A 17,758-nucleotide genomic window follows, 5' to 3' on the forward strand; every position below is an offset into this window, starting at 1 on the left:
ATTAATGATCTATTTTATACTTTTTTCCTTGTACTATGTCTTTCAAATCTGCTGTGCATTTGATCTCTAATTCAGAGGAGCCACATTTCCTGTGCTCACCAGCCATATGTGGCCAGTGGCTATATGTTGGGCAGCACAGACAGGTTCAATGTCTCCTTCATGTCCCCAAACCTGCATGTTGAAAGTGTCCATTAAATGTACTCTTCTGGTCTGTGCCTACCTCCTGACCCCTCCTCACAGAGGCATCCACACCTGCAGCCCTTCTCTTGTTCCAACTTGAGCCTGTTTTGAAAAATGTCACAATTCAGGGGCTAATACTGTAAACCTGGATTCTTGTGCGAGATCCTGTGGTTTCATCCTTGTTTTAGCTTGTCTACTTAACACCAGAAAATTGTGGCTGTAAGTGGAAAGTTACATTTTCTGCCTTAATTTTTACAAAAATATTTGTTTGACCCAAAAGGCAGCCTATCCAGAGGCAGGTGGGAAGTTCACAGGAGCCGCTTGTACCTGCTGCTCTTCCCGCCCAGGTCCCGCCCCACTGGGGGTGGGGAGGGCAGCCTACTGGCCTTTGCAGCCAAGCAGCATGAGTCATCCTGGTCACTTGTTCAGCCTCCCTTCCAGTCTCAGAGCCACTTTTGTTTTTCAGTTGAATAGGCAGTCTGAAACACACACACACACACACACACACATTCCTGCACCTGCACAGGCAGTGAACCAGGCCGGGGGCTTGGTTCTTAAGCAGGAAATTGTATTGTTTGCCATAATTACTATCATATTCCTGAACCTGGCCGTCCATGGCCATTCCGGGGGTCCCTCGGTCTCTCTGTCTGGGAAACTCTCTGTGGTTTAAGTCAGGAAGTTGGAGAGGAATTCAGATCCTGACCAAAGGGCAGAACAAGGCAGGAATCTCTCCTCTTGTGACCGGAGGGATACCTACAGCCCCCCAGGATTCCACCCCTTCCGCCAGGGCAGCTGGGCCTCTTCTTGACTGCACCTCCCCCCCGCCCCACCTTTTAGAGTCTCCATATGCACAAATGTACTTTTTGACCCCAGCAATTTTCAACTGTGATTGCACATTAGAATCGCCGGGGCAGCTTTTTAATTTTTTTTTAATGGTTGCACTTGTGGCATATGAAAGTTCCCAAGCGAGGGATTGAATTTGAGTTGCAGCTGTGACAACACTGAATCCTTAACCTACTGCGGCAGGCCGGGGATCAAACCCGCCCCTCTGCAGCAACTCAAGCTGCTGCAGTTGGATTCTTTACCCATTGAACCACAGTGGGAACTCCAGGGCAGCTTTTAAAATGCCTGATGCATTTTTTTGGTCTTTTTAGTGTTGCACCTGAGGGACATGGAAGTTCCAAGGTTGGGGTCAAATTGGAGCTGTAGCTGCTGGCCTACACTACAGCCATGGCAACTTGGAACCTGAGCCAAATCTGCGACCTATACCCTAGCTCACAGGGTCGGGGATCCTTAACCCACTGAGCAAGGTCGGGGATCAAACCCAAGTCCTCATGGATACTAGTCAGGTGTGTTACTGCTGAGTCTCAATGGAACTCCCCAAAAATGTATTTTCTTTTTTTCTTTTTTTTTTTGTCTTTTCTAGGGCTGCACCCACGGCATATGGGGGTTCCCAGGCTAGGGGTCTAATCAGAACTGTAGCTGCCGGCCTACGCCACAGCCACAGCAACGCCAGATCCAAGCTGCGCATCTTTGACCTACACCACAGCTCACTGCAATGCCGGATCCTTAACCCACTGAGTGAGGCCAGGGATCAAACCCGCAACCTCATGGTTCCTAGTCAGATTTGTTAACCACTGAGCCATGATGGGAACTCCCAAAAATGTATTTTCTAATAAAGTCTTCTTGCATCAGTGGGAAAGAGGAAGGATTAGTCTAGAGAATGACAAAAAGTTTCCATCCTGATACCCAATCTCATAGGTAGGAGTAGGAGGTGGCTGCCTGAAGTTCTAGGAGGGCTGTCTAGGCTTAGCCAGGAGTTCTGCATTTGATTAGAAATGTCTTCCAGGGGCCCAGGAACGGAAGACTACACTCAGGCCACATATTTGTCATTCCTGGATTATTCAATAAGTATCATTGGGACAACTAGCCTGCAATTTTGGGGGAAAATTATTAGCGTTCCCTATCATAGATTCCAAAAGAAATTTCAGATGGGTTAGATTTAAATGTAAAAAATGAAAATATAAAATACTAGAAAATTTTTTTTTTTTAATAATTGTGAGGCACGGACTTCCCAAGCATGACACTAAAGACAGAAACTCTAAAGACAGATAGATTTAGCTTTTTAGCCATTAGAAACTTCTGCAGAGCAGAAGCTTAAAGGAAACTGACAAATTGAGGGGAAAGAAAATGCAGCATATATGATGAAGTCAAATATAACATAATGTCATGACATTTGTTTTTACCTGCCAGACTGGCAAGGAAAAATGTTCTCTAGTGAAGTTAAGACTATGAGAAACAATATTGGGAAAATCCCTGCTAAGGGGGCTTAGTCACCTTGGATGCAAAATCCACTTTGTAATGGTTTCTGATTACCTTTTTCAGAGAGCAGTCAAGCTGTAGAGGGTGGCACTTACTGGAGAGATTTGCAAAAAGTTGCAAAAGGAGAAGATCTCAGTAGCTAAGCTATAATTCTGTAAATTTGTGGTTAGCTAGAATATCCTGTCAGACTGTTAAGTTCTAGTTTCCTTTTCTTATTTTAAAATGTTTCTTCCTAAGAAATAGGTCATGAGTGCTTGGGCTATTGTCCAATAATAAATCTTTAACTTCTTGGATACCTAAATCCCTTGCTAAATTTTTGGATATAAATTGGCCCCACTTCAGGTTCATTGATACAGCCCCCTGCTGGGCACCCCAGTGTTGGCATGAGGCCAGGAGGCCCACCCAGATGGGTCACCTTCTTTCCTGTGAGGAATAGGAAACTCACGTCTCCAGCCTTCTGAGCAGGTGAGACCTACCTACTTTACAGACACACAAACAATAAACCCTACTTTTGTCATCTTGTTCTGGGTAAGCAGAGATTTTCTCTGCAAGGACATTTACTTGGTTGGGAGATAATCTATGATGACGACATCAAAGAGCATCTTCATTCTGACTCAAATATGATTTCTCTTTTATTGCGTCATACCCGAATAACCAACAGCATAAAAATAAAATGTTATTGATACTATGAAAGTGCTAATCTGGTTCTTCTTCTTTTTTTTCTTTTTTGGGGGGGTTGTACTCATGGTATATGGAGGTTCCCAGGCTAAGGGTCAAATTGGAGCTACAGCTGCCGGCCTATACCACAGCCACAGCAACGTGGGATCTGAGCCATGTCTCCGACCTACACCATAGCTCACAGCATCGCGGAATCCTTAACCCGTTGAGGAGGCCAGGGGTCGAACCCACAACCTCATGGTTCCTAGTTGGATTTGTTAAACACTGAGCCACTACGGGAACTCCAGATTTTAAATGTCAAAACTGACAACTTGTCCACCACGGAAACTGTAATAATTGACCTGCCCATTGCATATTAAAGAATGCATTTCCGGAGTTCCCGTCGTGGCGCAGTGGTTAACGAATCCGACTAGGAACCATGAGGTTGCGGGTTCGGTCCCTGCCCTTGCTCAGTGGGTTAACGATCCGGCGTTGCCGTGAGCTGTGGTGTAGGTCGCAGACGCGGCTCGGATCCCGCGTTGCTGTGGCTCTGGCGTAGGCCGGTGGCTATAGCTCCGATTCAACCCCTAGCCTGGGAACCTCCATATGCTGCGGGAGCGGCCCAAGAAATAGCAACAACAGCAACAACAACAACAACAGACAAAAAGACAAAAGACAAAAAAAAAAAAAAAAGAATGCATTTCCCACAACTTTCCACTGCACCGTGACGGGAACTCCTAATCTGGTACTTCTTGTTGCCTTTCTATGCCAAATAGGCACATTCCCACTCTGCTGGTGGGAAATTAAATAGGAGGCAAATTTATTAGTCTTTGGGCTGGGCAAAAGGAAAAGATGAAACCATTAAAAATACAATACGAGTTCTCGTCGTGGCTCAGTGGAAACAAATCTGACTACCATCCATGAGGACGTAGGTTCGATCCCTGGCCTTGCTCACTGGGTTAAAGATCCCTGTTGCCGTGAGCTGTACTGTAGGTTGCAGATGTGGCACGGATCTGGTGTTGCTATTGCTGTGGCTGTGGCATAGGCTGGTGGCTACAGCTCCAATTGGACCCCTAGCCTGGGAACCTCCATATGCCGTGGGTGCAGCCCTAAAAAGACAAAAACAAACAAAAAAACCCCCATAGGTTTGCCTATATAAAACAAAACTCAAGCACATCAAAAACACTTCCAACATTCACAACAAGGGGCTAAAATCCTAACTATATAGAGTGCTCTTACAATCATTAAGCTAAAGGATGTTCAGCTCAGGAATAAAATGTGCAAAGGATATGAACAGGCAGGCTAGAAAAATATAAATGACAAAGATAATGAAAAACTTTCAACATTATTAGAAATTACAGAATGCAAATTAAAGTCATAAAGAGAGGAGTTCCCGTCGTGGCGCAGTGGTTAACGAATCCGACTAGGAACCATGAGGTTGCGGGTTCGGTCCCTGCCCTTGCTCAGTGGGTTAACGATCCGGCGTTGCCATGAGCTGTGGTGTAGGTTGCAGACGCGGCTCGGATCCCGCGTTGCTGTGGCTCTGGCGTAGGCCGGTGGCTACGGCTCCGATATGGGAACCTCCATATGCCTCGGGAGCGGCCCAAGAAATAGCAAAAGACAAAAAAAAAAAAAGTCATAAAGAGGATCCGCTTTTTGCTTAACAAATTAGCAAATGTTTTAAAAAAAAAAGATGATGCCCAGTGTTCGTGAAGGTGTAGGGTAAAGGGGTAGTCCTAAGAGCATACACTGATAAAAATCTTACAGAGAAGCATTTATTAGAGTGTTCAGGGACCCTAGGGCTCTTTGAAACTCTTTAGGGGTCTGAGAGGTCAAAACTATTTTCATGATAATACTGAGATAATACTTTTCAGTCTTTTGCTCATTAGTGTAAAGTGCAGTTTGCCAGAGGCTGGATAATGTATGATAGCTTAGCAGCCTGATGTAGAAACAGATATGAAACTCCAGCATATTCTATTAAGCCAGACATGGAAAGGGTTTGCACAAATGTAAAACTGTCACTTTTCTCATGAAATATTTTTGTTGTGGAAAATATTTCTAATAAAAATATCACTTATGTTAGCATTTAATGGGTTTATTATAGTTATTTTGAAATGAATATATAGATATTTAAATTTTTTATTCTTTAATTTCTTTTTTTTTTTTTGTCTTTTGTCTTTTTGTTGTTGTTGTTGTTGTTGTTGTTGCTATTTCTTGGGCTGCTCCCGCGGCATATGGAGGTTCCCAGGCTAGGGGTCGAATCGGAGCTGTAGCCACCAGCCTACGCCAGAGCCACAGCAACGCGGGATCCGAGCCGCGTCTGCAACCTACATCACAGCTCACGGCAACGCCGGGTCGTTAACCCACTGAGCAAGGGCAGGGACCGAACCCGCAACCTCATGGTTCCTAGTCGGATTCGTTAACCACTGCGCCATGACGGGAACTCCTATTCTTTAATTTCTAAGACAGTTAATATAGATGGAAATAATCCACACAAAAAAAACTTGTTAGAAACTGCAATTATTTTTTTCTTCTTTTTTGGCCTCCACACAGCATATGGAGTTCCTGGGCCAGGGATCAGATCCCAGCTGCAGTTGTAACCTAAGCCACAGCTGTGGCAATGCCGGATTCTTAACACACTGTGCCAGGCTGGGGATTGAACCTGTGTCCCAGTGCTCCTAAGAGGCCAAGGATCCCTCTGTACCACAGCAAGAACTCCATGAACAGCAATAATTTTTGAGTGTAAAGTGATGTCAGGACTAAAAAGTCTGAGAACTGCTGTTGGAGAGCAAAATGACAACATACATCTAAGGCCTTAAAAATGATGCTGCTCTGTCAGCCAGGGTTTTTTTCCTCTTTGAATACTTGGTCCTAAGAAAATAATCAGAGCAGTTCCCATCATGGATCAGTGGAAAGCAATCTGACTAGCATCCACGAGGACACAGGTTTGATCCCTGGCCTTGCTCAGTGGGTTAAGGATCCGGTGTTGCTGTGAGCTGTGGTGTAGGTTGCAGGTGCAGCTTGTAATCTGAGTTGCTGTGGCTCTGGCTTTGGCTGGCGGCTACAGCTCTGATTTGACCCCTTAGCCTGGGAACCTCCATATGCCTCAGGTGCGGCCCTAAAAAGACCAAAATAAATAAATAAATAAATAAATAATAATAATGAGAGAGAGAGAAAGAAAATAATCAGAGATATAGCTCAAGATATTTTTGTAAGTATATTCACAACTGGATAATTTAAAACAGTAAAATGTGAAGACAACTTAAATGTCTACAAATAGCTTAGTTAAATAAATTACATCAATGTAATGGAACACATATGGCTAATAAAAAAATACTACTACAATATAGTATTTATTGGAGTTCCTGTTGTGGCACTTCGGAAATGAATCCGACTAGCATCCATGAGGTTGAGGGTTCTATTATGGCCTCGCTTAGTGGGTTAAGGACCTGACATTGCTGTGAGCTGTGGTATAGGTCACAGATGCAACTCAGATCCTGCATTGCTGTGGCTGTGGCGTAGGCTGGCGGCTGTAGCTCCGATTCCACCCCCAGCCTGGGAACCTCCATATGCCACAAGTGTAGCCCTAAAAAGAAAAAAAAAAAAAAAAAAAAAGGTATTTATTGTGAAAATGCTTACAGTGTATTGTTAAAAAAATAAGATGTAATGAAAATATTTTTTTCAACAAATGACTGAATATTACATGCAAAAGAATGAATTTGGATCCCTGTTTATTCCATATGCAGGAATTAACTCAAAATGGATCAAAGGTTTATACTTATGTTTTCTTTTAAGAGTTTTATATAACTCTTTTTTTTTTTTTTTTTTGCTTTTTAGGGCCGCACCTGCGGCATATGGAAGTTCCCAGGCTAGGGGTCTAATGAGAGCTACAGCTGCCAGCCTATGCCACAGCTAGAGCCACAACCATGGCGGGATCCGAGCTGCGTCTGCAACCTATACCACAGCTCATGGCAATGCCAGATCCTTAACCCAGTGAGTGAGGCCAGGGATTGAACCCAAAACCTCATGGTTCCTAGTAGGATTCGTTTCCACTGCACTATGATGGGAACTCCGTAAGAGTTTTATATAACTCTTAATAAGAGGTAGAACTATAAAACTCTAGAAGAAAACATTAATTTAAATCTTTATGAACTTGTCTTTTTTTTTTTTTTTAGGGCAAACACACAGTGTATGGATGTCCCCAGACTAGGGGTCTGATTGGAACTGTAGCTGCTGGCCTACACCACAGCTCATGGCAACTCCAGATCCTTAACCCACTCAGCAAGGCCGGAGATCGAACCTGCAACCTTATGGTTCCTAGTCGGATTCGTTTCCACTGCACTATGATGGGAACTCCGTAAGAGTTTTATATAACTCTTAATAAGAGGTAGAACTATAAAACCCTAGAAGAAAACATTAGTTTAAATCTTTATGACCTTGGATTAAGCAATAATTTCCTAGCTATGACACCCAAAAGCACAATAATCAAATAAAAAATAAACTAGACTTAATCAAAATTTAAAACTTTTAGCTTCAAAGGACACTATTAAGAAAGTTAAGATACAACCCACAGAATGCGAGAAAATATTTGCAGTCATCTATCAGATAAGATTCTAGTATACAACAAATATTATTTTTGGAATCTAAAAAATATTACAAATGGAGGAATTCCTGTCGTGGCTCAGCGGAAACGAATCTGACTAGCATCTATGAGGACGCAGGTTCAATCCCTGGCCTCACTCCGTTGGTTAGGGATCCGGTGTTTCTGTGAGCTGTGGTGTAGTTTGAAGATTTGCCTCAGATCTTATGTTGCTGTGGCTGTGTCATAGGCCAGTGGCTAGAGCTCCAATTTGACCCCTAGCCTGGGAACCTCCATATGCTGTGGGTGTGGCCCTAAAAAGACAAAATAAATAAAAATAATACAAATGGATTTATTTACAAAACAGAAAAAGATTCATAGAAATAGAAAACAAACAATGGTTGCCAAAGGAGAAAGAGTGGAGAGGGATAAATTAAGAGTATGGGATTAACAGATACATATCACTATATATAAGTATTTACTGTTTAGCACCAGGAACTATATTCATCTTGTAATAACCTATAATAGAAAACAATCTGAAAAAAATATGTATCACAATCACTTGGCTGTGTACCTGAAATTAACACAATATTGTAAATCACCCATACATCAATTTAAAAAAAGGCAGGAGTTCCCATCATGGCACAGCGGAAACGAATCTGACTAGGAAACACGAGGTTGCGGGCTCGATCCCTAGCCTCTCTGAGTGAGTTAAGGATCCGGCATTGCCGTGAGCTGTGGTGTAGGTCACAGACTTGGCTTGGATCTGGTGTTGCTATGGCTCTGGTGTAGGCTGGCAGCTGTAGTTCTGATTACACCCCTAGCCTGGGAACCTCCATGTGCTGGGAGTGTGGCCCTAAAAAGCAAAAAAATAAAAAAGGGCAAAAGAAACAAACCAAAAATATTCTAGTACACAGAATATGTAAAGAACTCTTAGAACTCAACAATAAAAAGATAACCCAAGTTTTAAAATGGGCAAAGTATTTGAATAAGCATTTCTACAGCAAAGACATTCAAATGAGTGATAAGCACAAGAAAAAATGCAAAATCATTAGAGAAATGCAAATCAAAACAAGGCACCCCTTCACATCCACCAGGATGAGTCCTGCCACCAAAAAAAGGGAAATTAATGAGCATTAGCAAGAAGGTAGAAAAATTGGAACCCTCATACACTGCTGTCAGGAATCTAAATGGTGCAGCTACCATGGAAAACAATTTGGCAGTTCCTCAAAAAGTTAAGCAGAGTTACCTTATGACCCAGCAATTCCACTCCTAGGTATACACTCAAGAGAAATGAAAACATATGTTTTCATTTCAAAACTTACACATGAATGTTCATAACAGCATTACTTGTAATAGCCAAAAAGTGAAAACAACTCAAATGTCTATTAACTGATGAATGGATAAACAACTCGTGCTATAGCCATACAATGGAATATATTCAGCCATAAAAAGGAACAAAGTATTGCAACATGGATGAACCTTGAAAACATTAGGCTAAGTGAAAGAGGCTAGACACAATGTCACATATTATATAATTCTATTTATATGAAATGCTCAGAATAAGCAAATCCACAGAGTTAGAAAATAGATTATTGGTTGCCAATGACTTGGGTGGATGGGGTGCATGAGGAATGAGGAGTGACTGGTAACAGGTATGAGTGTCATTTGGACGTAATGAAACATCTGGCATAAGATAATGGTGATGATTGTACAATGTTGTGAATATACTAAAACCCACTAAATTATACATTATTTATTTATTTATTTATTGCTTTTTAGGGCCAAACCTGCAGCAGATGGAAGTTCCCAGGTTAGGGGTCGAATCAGAGCTGTAGCTGCTGGCCTATACCACAGCCACAGCAACGTGGGAACTGAGCTGAGTCTGCAACCTACACCAGGCAATGCTGGATCCCTGACCCACTGATCAAGGCCAGGGATCAAAACTGCATTCTTATAGATACTAGTCAGATTCATTTCCACTGCACCACAATTGGAATTCCTATACACTTTAAAATAATGACTCTTATGCTATACAGTGCTATCTCAATTTAATGAAACAAAAAATAGCATACAATTTCAATTTAAATTCAATTTAAATAAAAATAAAAAATTAAATTTAAGTAAAATTAAATTTAAAATAAAACGCCATTTAATTTATTTTTTTGGCCACAGTGTGCAGCGGCTTGATGTGGGATCTCAGTTCCCAGTCCAGAGACTGAAACTGGGCTGCAGCATTGAAAGCACCAAGTCCTAACCACTGGATCACCAGGGAACTCCCTATATATGCTACTCTAAAAGAGCAGTAGATAAAACAAAGACTAGAAGATGTTAACCTCTAGTTAGCGATAGGCAGCAATATGGGTTTCCATATGTATTACATATTTATGTATGTTCTATATTATATATATATAATATATATATTATATGTATAATATATATATATTATATATTGCTGTGTTAATTGAACCATTGGGCAGTAAAAGTAAAGACAAAATAAAACAGCGTGCAGATTATCTGTCCATTTAGAGTCTCCCAGGGCAGTTTTTCTGGCCTAGTGGCACAGTCCAGAACGGTGGTTAAGAAAGCACCTTGGGGAGTTCCTGTTGTGGCGCAGTGGTTAACGAATCTGACTAGGAACCATGAGGTTGCGGGTTCGGTCCCTGCCCTTGCTCAGTGGGTTAAGGATCCGGCATTGCCGTGAGCTGTGGTGTAGGTTGCAGATGCGGCTCGGATCCCGCGTTGCTGTGGCTCTGGCGTAGGCCGGTGGCTACAGCTCCGATTCGACCCCTAGCCTGGGAACCTCCATATGCCGCTGGAGCGGCCCAAGAAATAGCAACAACAACAACAACAACAAAAAAAGAGAGAGACCAAAAAAAAAAAAAAAACACCTTGGGGGAATTCCTGCTGTGGCTCAGTGGTTAACGAACCTGACTAGTAACAATGGAGTGTCAGGTTCAATCCCTGGCCTTGCTCAGTGGGTTAAGGATCCGGCATTGCTGTGAGCTGTGATGTAGGTCGCAGATGTGGCTCAGATCCCGAGTTGCTGTGGCTCTGGTGTAGGCCGACAGCAACAGCTCCAATTCGACCCCTAGCCTGGGAACCTCCATATGCCATGGGTGCGGCCCTCTAAAGACCAAAAAAAAGAAAAAAGAAAAAAAGAAAGCACCTTGCAAGCCACATTGCTCAGGCTCAAATACTGGCTCTTCCTCCGACTAGCTCTGTAACCTGGCTCAATTCACCTCATTGCTGTGTGCCTCAGTTTCCTCACCTGTAAAGGGGCCTCAGAATAATATGTACCTCAGAAGGCCCTGTGGATTCAAGGAGTTAATTCATTGAAAGTTCTTGAAACAGGCCTTTGCGCATAGCAAGATTTTGATAAATGTTAGCCGGTCTTGGAGATGTTGCTTGAGTGGCTCAGGTTCCAGGCTAGGGAATGATCACATCTGACCTCACTGAAGTCCTGTCAGGAGCCATTGGGAGAAGCCCAGATTATACCTTCTGAAGTAGAGGTAAACAAGTGAAGGCACAGGTTTTCATCTACATGGAGGCAGGTTTTAAAAAGTGCATCTTTTTCCTCACTGTGGTTGAATGGCTAATTTGGGGTCTTCCACCACCCACGTGATTAACGAGGTTGATTGCTATCACTGAAGTATGGTTGCTTCAGCTCCCTACCAAGGTGCACTCGGCCTCATGGCAGATGTCTGGAGTCCTAATCGGCTGCTGGGAGAAGAAGGGGGCAGCTATAGTTAGGTCCTTCCTACTGTAGTGAACGTGGGTCCAGGGGGCATTCAGGGGAGCCAGAGCCGTCTCACAGAGCCCCACTGTTAGGGCATGAAAGCTGGGGGAGGCAGCCTAGATGGGCTTGGGTGGCTAACTCCGCCCACCTGCGTGTGGCTTCTCTGGCATGCCCCTTTTTCCTTCCCCTCTACTGCCCTCTCCTCTTCCCCATAAAGTCTAAAGGTGATAGTACCTTCTGGGATGTTTAGAGCAAATCTCTCGGGTAGTTTCTTCCTTTCTGCTTCCACCTCAATCAAGGCCTGGTGAATAGTTACCCCAAATGCCAAGCTGGGGCTTTTTGCTGCCAGTTTTTGGATAACTTCCATTTTTGTTGTTGTTGTTGTTTGTTTTTCTTTTAGAGTGTTAACAGAAGAAGGCCTGTGTGTCAGAAGTCAGTGCTATGGCAGGAGGCAGAAGCAGAGATGGGTGCCCATGAAGGCAGTATTATTTCCCAAGGCAGCTATGGATACTATCTTATCTAGTTATCTCAAATGGAGGACTAAGACATCTTAGATATCTTTTTTTTTTTTTTTTTTTTTTTTTTTTTGTCTTTTGTCTTTTTAGGGCTGCACCCATGGCATATGGAGGTTCCCAGGTTAGGGGTCAAATCAGAGCTGTAGCTGCTGGCTGACGCCACAGCTACAGCAATGCCAGATATGAGCCGTGTCTGTGACCACAGCTCACAGCGACACCAGGTCCTTTTCCCACTGAGCAAGACCAGGGATGGAATCTGTGTCCTCATGGATGCTAGTCAGATTTGTTTCTCCTGGGCCACAACAGGAACTCCTTAGATATCTTCTAATGTTGTTGTTTTTTTTTTTTTTTACAGCCCTCCCTCCAGTTAAAAGGGTGAGCAACTCATCCAAGATTACCTAGAGCCAGGACTAGAACTCAGGTCCCTCAATCATAGGTAGAATATAATTTTCCTGGTAGAATTTTGATGCTCAAGAGCAGGAGCCCCAGAACCCCAGGGAAGGTAATGAAGAAGAGGACAGGAGTTCCCGTCGTGGCACAGTGGTTAACGAATCCGACTGGGGACCATGGGGTTGCGGGTTTGGTCCCTGCCCTTGCTCAGTGGGTTGATGATCCGGCGTTGCCGTGAGCTGTGGTGTGGGTTGCAGGCGCGGCTCGGATCCCGAATTGCTGTGGCTCTGGCGTGGGCCGGTGGCTACAGCTCCGATTCAACCCCTAGCCTGGGGGCCTCCACGTGCCTCGGGAGCGGCCCAAGGAAATAGCAAAAAGACAAAAAAAAAAAAAAAAAAAAAAAAAAAAAGAGGACAGCTAGGGGCAGAATTACCAAGAAAATGATTTCCTAAATGCAAGGACGTGCAAACAGAATAACTTTGAAGAACTGCAAGTCGTTCTGTATGGCTGGCTAAAGGCAGAGACAAGAGACTGGCAGGCTGTGCACTGGTGAGCCTGGTGGGAACAGATCCTGAAGGGTCTGTAAGCTATGCTGGGAAGTTTGGGTTTTCTTTTGTAGACCATGGATAGAGGTGGGACTTGGTGGCCTTTAAGCCCGGGAGTGATGTGGTCAGATTGGAATCCTCATGTGGTCAGGCCAGGCAACGTGGCCAGAGGACTCAGCCCTGGAAAGCTTCTCTGGGAGTGACCGCCTATTTATATGTTTGGCTGGGTGCTGTCTCTTTGGCAGGAGGTGACAGGCCCAGCGATGCTGAACCGTATGTGGTTCACTACTTGGGTAGCTGGGGGTGGGGGTGGGGTGGGGTGTGAGGTGGATTCAGCTCACAAACCTCAAGCTCTTGGCAAACAGGTGACAGAAAATAAGTAACTGCTCTAGAGGTGAACCCAAGAATGGTGATTCATTGCCCAAACTGCTGACTGGGGTGGGGCATGTAATGGTGATATATGTGTGGCTGGGTGTTGAGTGGGTAAGGGAGGAGACTGGGAGGTGGGGGGAGACCAGCCTTCTAAACATGTGGGACAAGTCCAGGGGCTATGACACAACAGGTGTTTGTCAACCTGTTCAGTCTCCTCCTGACTGTGGTGGTGGCTGTGGCCTAACAGCTGGTGATAGGAAAGGGGTTGTGACAAGAAATACAGCAAGCCCAGAGGGGGCTCATCGATTTCCAGTCCTCAATCCAGAAGAGCACTGGATCTGCTCAAGCTGCCTCAAAGAGAAAGGAGAAGAGTTTTGAATGCAATTCCCCATTCAAAAGGGACAAAGTGAATGAAACTCTTTTTTTTTTTTTTTTCTTGTCTTTCTGCCTTTTCGCCTTTTCTAGGGCCACTCCTGCGGCATGTGGAGGTTCCCAGGCTAGGGGTTGAATCGGAGCTGTAGCCACCGGCCTATGGCAGAGCCACAGCAACTCAGGATCCGAGCCGAGTCTGCGACCTACACCATAGCTCACGGCAACGCCGGATCCTTAACCCACTAAACAAGGGCAGGGATCGAACCTGCAACCTCATGGTTCCTAGTTGGATTTGTTAACCACTGTGCCATGATGGGAACTCCCTGAATGAAACTCTTAATAGTCTAACTGCCTGGCATCTGATAGTCACTGCTCCAGTGCCCTCTTTTATCCAGGGTTCTTACCCGTATCTTTTATTTATTTATTTATTTAGTTTGCTTGTTTGTTTGTTTGGTTTTGGCTGCGCCCATGATGTGCAGAAGTTCCCAGGACAGGGATCAAATCCTTTCCATAGCAGTGACAATGTAGATCCTTAAAAAGGGATCTCCAGTAGCTTTTATTTTTAGCTTTTCCATTGCTTCCTTATTACTCTGCCTTCAGTAAAGTTCCTTTCAAACCCCTCTACCCCCCAAAAAAACCTTCCTCCTGTTCTCTTCCCTCAAGTTATTGCCCTATTTCTTTACTCTCTTTGGCAGCAAGTATTTGAATTGCTGCTTCCTCAGCCCTCAGGCCCTTCTCTCCTGCTGTAATCTGGCTTCCCTGCCATATCTCCTCTGAAATTCTACTCCCTGAGGATGATTTTTTTTTTTTGTCTTTCTGTCTTTTCCAGGGCCGCTCCCATGGCATATGGAGGTTCTCAGGCTAGGGGTCTTAATGGGAGCTGTAGCCGCTGGCCTACGCCAGAGCCATAGCAATGTGGGATCCGAGCTGAGTGCGACCTACACCACAGCTCACGGCAATGCCAGATCCTTAACCCGTTGAGCGAGGCCAGGGATCGAACCCACAACCTTATGGTTCCTAGTTGGATTTGTTAACCACTGAGACATGATGAGAACTCCTCCCTGAGGATACTTATGACATTGAAATTGTCTTCTCCAGTATCCCCTTTATCTCTAAAATTACTAGGGGTAGGGGTGGGGGTGGGGTTAAAAAAAACTTTTAGAAATTAGATTTCAGTGTTTTGTTTGTTTTGCTTTTTAGGGCCGAACCTCTGGCATATAGAAGTTCCCAGCTGAATCGAAGCTACAGTTGCTGGCCTACACGACAGCCACACCAGGTCCAAGCTGTGTCTGTGACCTACACTGCAGCTCACAGGAATGCCAGATCCTTAACTCACTGAGGGAAGCCGGGGATCAAACCTGCATCCTCACAGACACCAATCAGGTTTGTTACCGTTGAGCCACAACAGGAACTTCCTCAGTTTGTTTTTTATCTTAACTGTTAACATTTAAGATTTTTGTGTTTTCTAAATGTCATGAATATTTAGAATTATGCTTGTATATAGTTTATAAATAAGCATAATGACTATAGATTGTATTTATAATTTATAAATAAATGAGCATGTAATTAGGGTCTATGCTAAAGATTTTACAGAACGGGTACATTTTCAGAAAATGTTTGGAGACCACTGGTTTTCAAGATAAAGCTTAAACCCTTTATTATGGCATTCAAAACTGTTTATAGTTTAGCTTCGAATGATTCTGTGGCTTCCTTCACTTCCTCTTCCCTCCCTTTACCATGCTCTAACTACAATGGGCTATTATACATTTCACAACTGTACCAAAACTTCATGTTTTAATTCGGAGTATTTTTGCACATAGTAGATGTTCAATCAAACCTGTTAAACCTGGCAATTACATCAATAATGCTACAGCATTATTGTCATTCCATTGGCCTTGAAACTTTTGTCCTTTAGTCCTTTACTACTCTCAAGGGTGCTATCCTGGTTTTTCCTCCCCCTGCTTTGACTATTCCTTCTTCATTGGCTGCTTCCTCCATATTCATTCTACAGATACTTACTGAGCCCCTGCTATATATCAGGCATGGTGACAGGTGTTAAGAGATACAGTGGTGAATAATCAGACTAGGTCCCTTACCCCCAGGATATACCCCAAAGCTCAATCTCTAGCCCTTTCCTCCAGTTACCTGTCTCCCTGTAGCTCTGATTTCCCTTCAGAATTGGTCTCCTATTTCAAGCTACTTGTTGAATATTTCTGCCTGCAAATACTCCCATCACCCTGTCTGAATTGACTGCTCCCCTTCCTTACATCTTTCTCTGGTCTCCATACTGTTTCAATGTCTCTTGCATTGGCTACTCTCTGTATGCATTTCTGTTGATACCATTTCCCAACCAATATTATAAACTGCTTATCTGACATAGTTTTCTTTTTTTCATCTTTTTAGGGCTGCACCCACAGCACATGGAAGTTCCCAGGCTAGGAGTTGAATCGAAGCTGTAGCCTCTGGCCTATGCCACAGCCATAGCAACACTGGATCGGAGCAGTTTGTCATCTACACCACACAGCTCACTGCAAAGCTGGATCCCTTAACCCACTGAGCAAGGCCAGGGATCAAACCCGTGTCCTCATGGATACTAGTCGGATTTGTTACTGCTGAGCCACAGTGGGAATCCTGAGGTAGTTTTCTAACTGTTGTTCCTGCCTTTATTTTCTCCAAGTTGCCATTCTTCCTATCCTATTCATCCTTGCTGCCTAAATCAATATTGTACAAATTATTGCTAATTTTCTTTTAAGGGGTAGAAAAGGGAAGTGGGGGGGGGTGAGGAAAACTGGAGGCCTACTTTTTTTTGGCTGCACCATCATATGGAAATTCCTGAGCCAGGGATCGAACCTGAGCCACAGCAGCGATCCACGTTGCTGCAGTGACACCTTACCTGTCCTGGCCCCTCAGGACGACTGTCTTCTCTCAGCTTATAATTTAGTACACATTGCTTTCTTCTAATATTTCTCTGCCCCAAAATGTTGTGAAAAGAAATGGGCCTTTGACTTTTCGAGATTAAAATATATTGAATCTAAAGTATATTCAAAGTTGTTTTACTTTCCCCTCCCAAGCCCAAGAGATGTGTATTTTAACATTTCCATTTTATATAAAGCTTAAATAATTTGCCCAAGTGGCAGAATTCAAATTTTAATTCAGGGTTAACTCCAGAACTTGAGCTCCATAGTGAGCATAAAGTACATGGTAGACCCCAATCCTACCTCCAGGGACTCTTGGAAACAGGTCTGTACCTCAGAAAAAAAGCAGCAGATGCCCTGTAGGAATAAGCCTCAACAAATATTTATGGTGGTTAATACTCCCCTCCCCCGGGGAATTTCTCTCCGTTGTTAGTGATCTCCCACAGTGCCTGGTTTGAATTGCACTTTGGCATCTAATCGTCTTTTGTCCTATGCTGCTGTTGCTAGTTTGTCTAATGGTAGAAAATTCTTCTCTCATCAGGTTCAGCCTAGACCCACTGGCTGATGTGAACATGAGGCTGCTAGGCCTTTACAAGGTCCTCCTAATCCACTGAAGAGAATTGTGGCACTCAAATCTAAGAATCTCTTGTAGTTTTGTTATAAATGTAGTCTTCTGATTAGGTATGGGGTGGGACCCAGGAATCTGCGTTTTTAACATTGAGGTCATTCTTAGGCAGTTGTCAATGGATCAGTCTGCATTCCTGCCTGAGAGAACTGCCCCATTCGGGCAGAATTATTTCCCGGTACAATGATTTCTCTAAACACTGCACACAGCTGAGGAATTAGAAGCTGGGCCTCCTTTGTTTCTGGATGGGCAATTGGCAGGTGTAATAACATCCTCTGACAGGCTGCTTGCCACAGGTGCATGCTTGACACGTGCGCCCCGCTGGTACCATCCCCCATTCAGTCCTGCTACCCAACCAAGACCCTCCATCCCCACCTCCACCTCTTCTAAGGCCCTCCCCACCCCGCCCCACCCTAGCCCCTGGCCCTTCCCTCCACCTCAGCCCCTCCCTTCACCCCCAGTCCAGCCCTTCCCTCCTCCACCTCCTCTCTGGGTCCCCCACGCTCCTCCCACCTCAGAACATTTTTTCTTTTTTGTTCCTAAGAGT

The sequence above is a fragment of the Sus scrofa genome, chromosome 3, assembly GCF_054392235.1.
Source record: "Sus scrofa isolate SSC_HxYL_T2T_F1_AM1 chromosome 3, Sscrofa_HxYL_maternal_Yorkshire_Landrace_v2.0, whole genome shotgun sequence".
NCBI lineage: Eukaryota > Metazoa > Chordata > Mammalia > Artiodactyla > Suidae > Sus > Sus scrofa.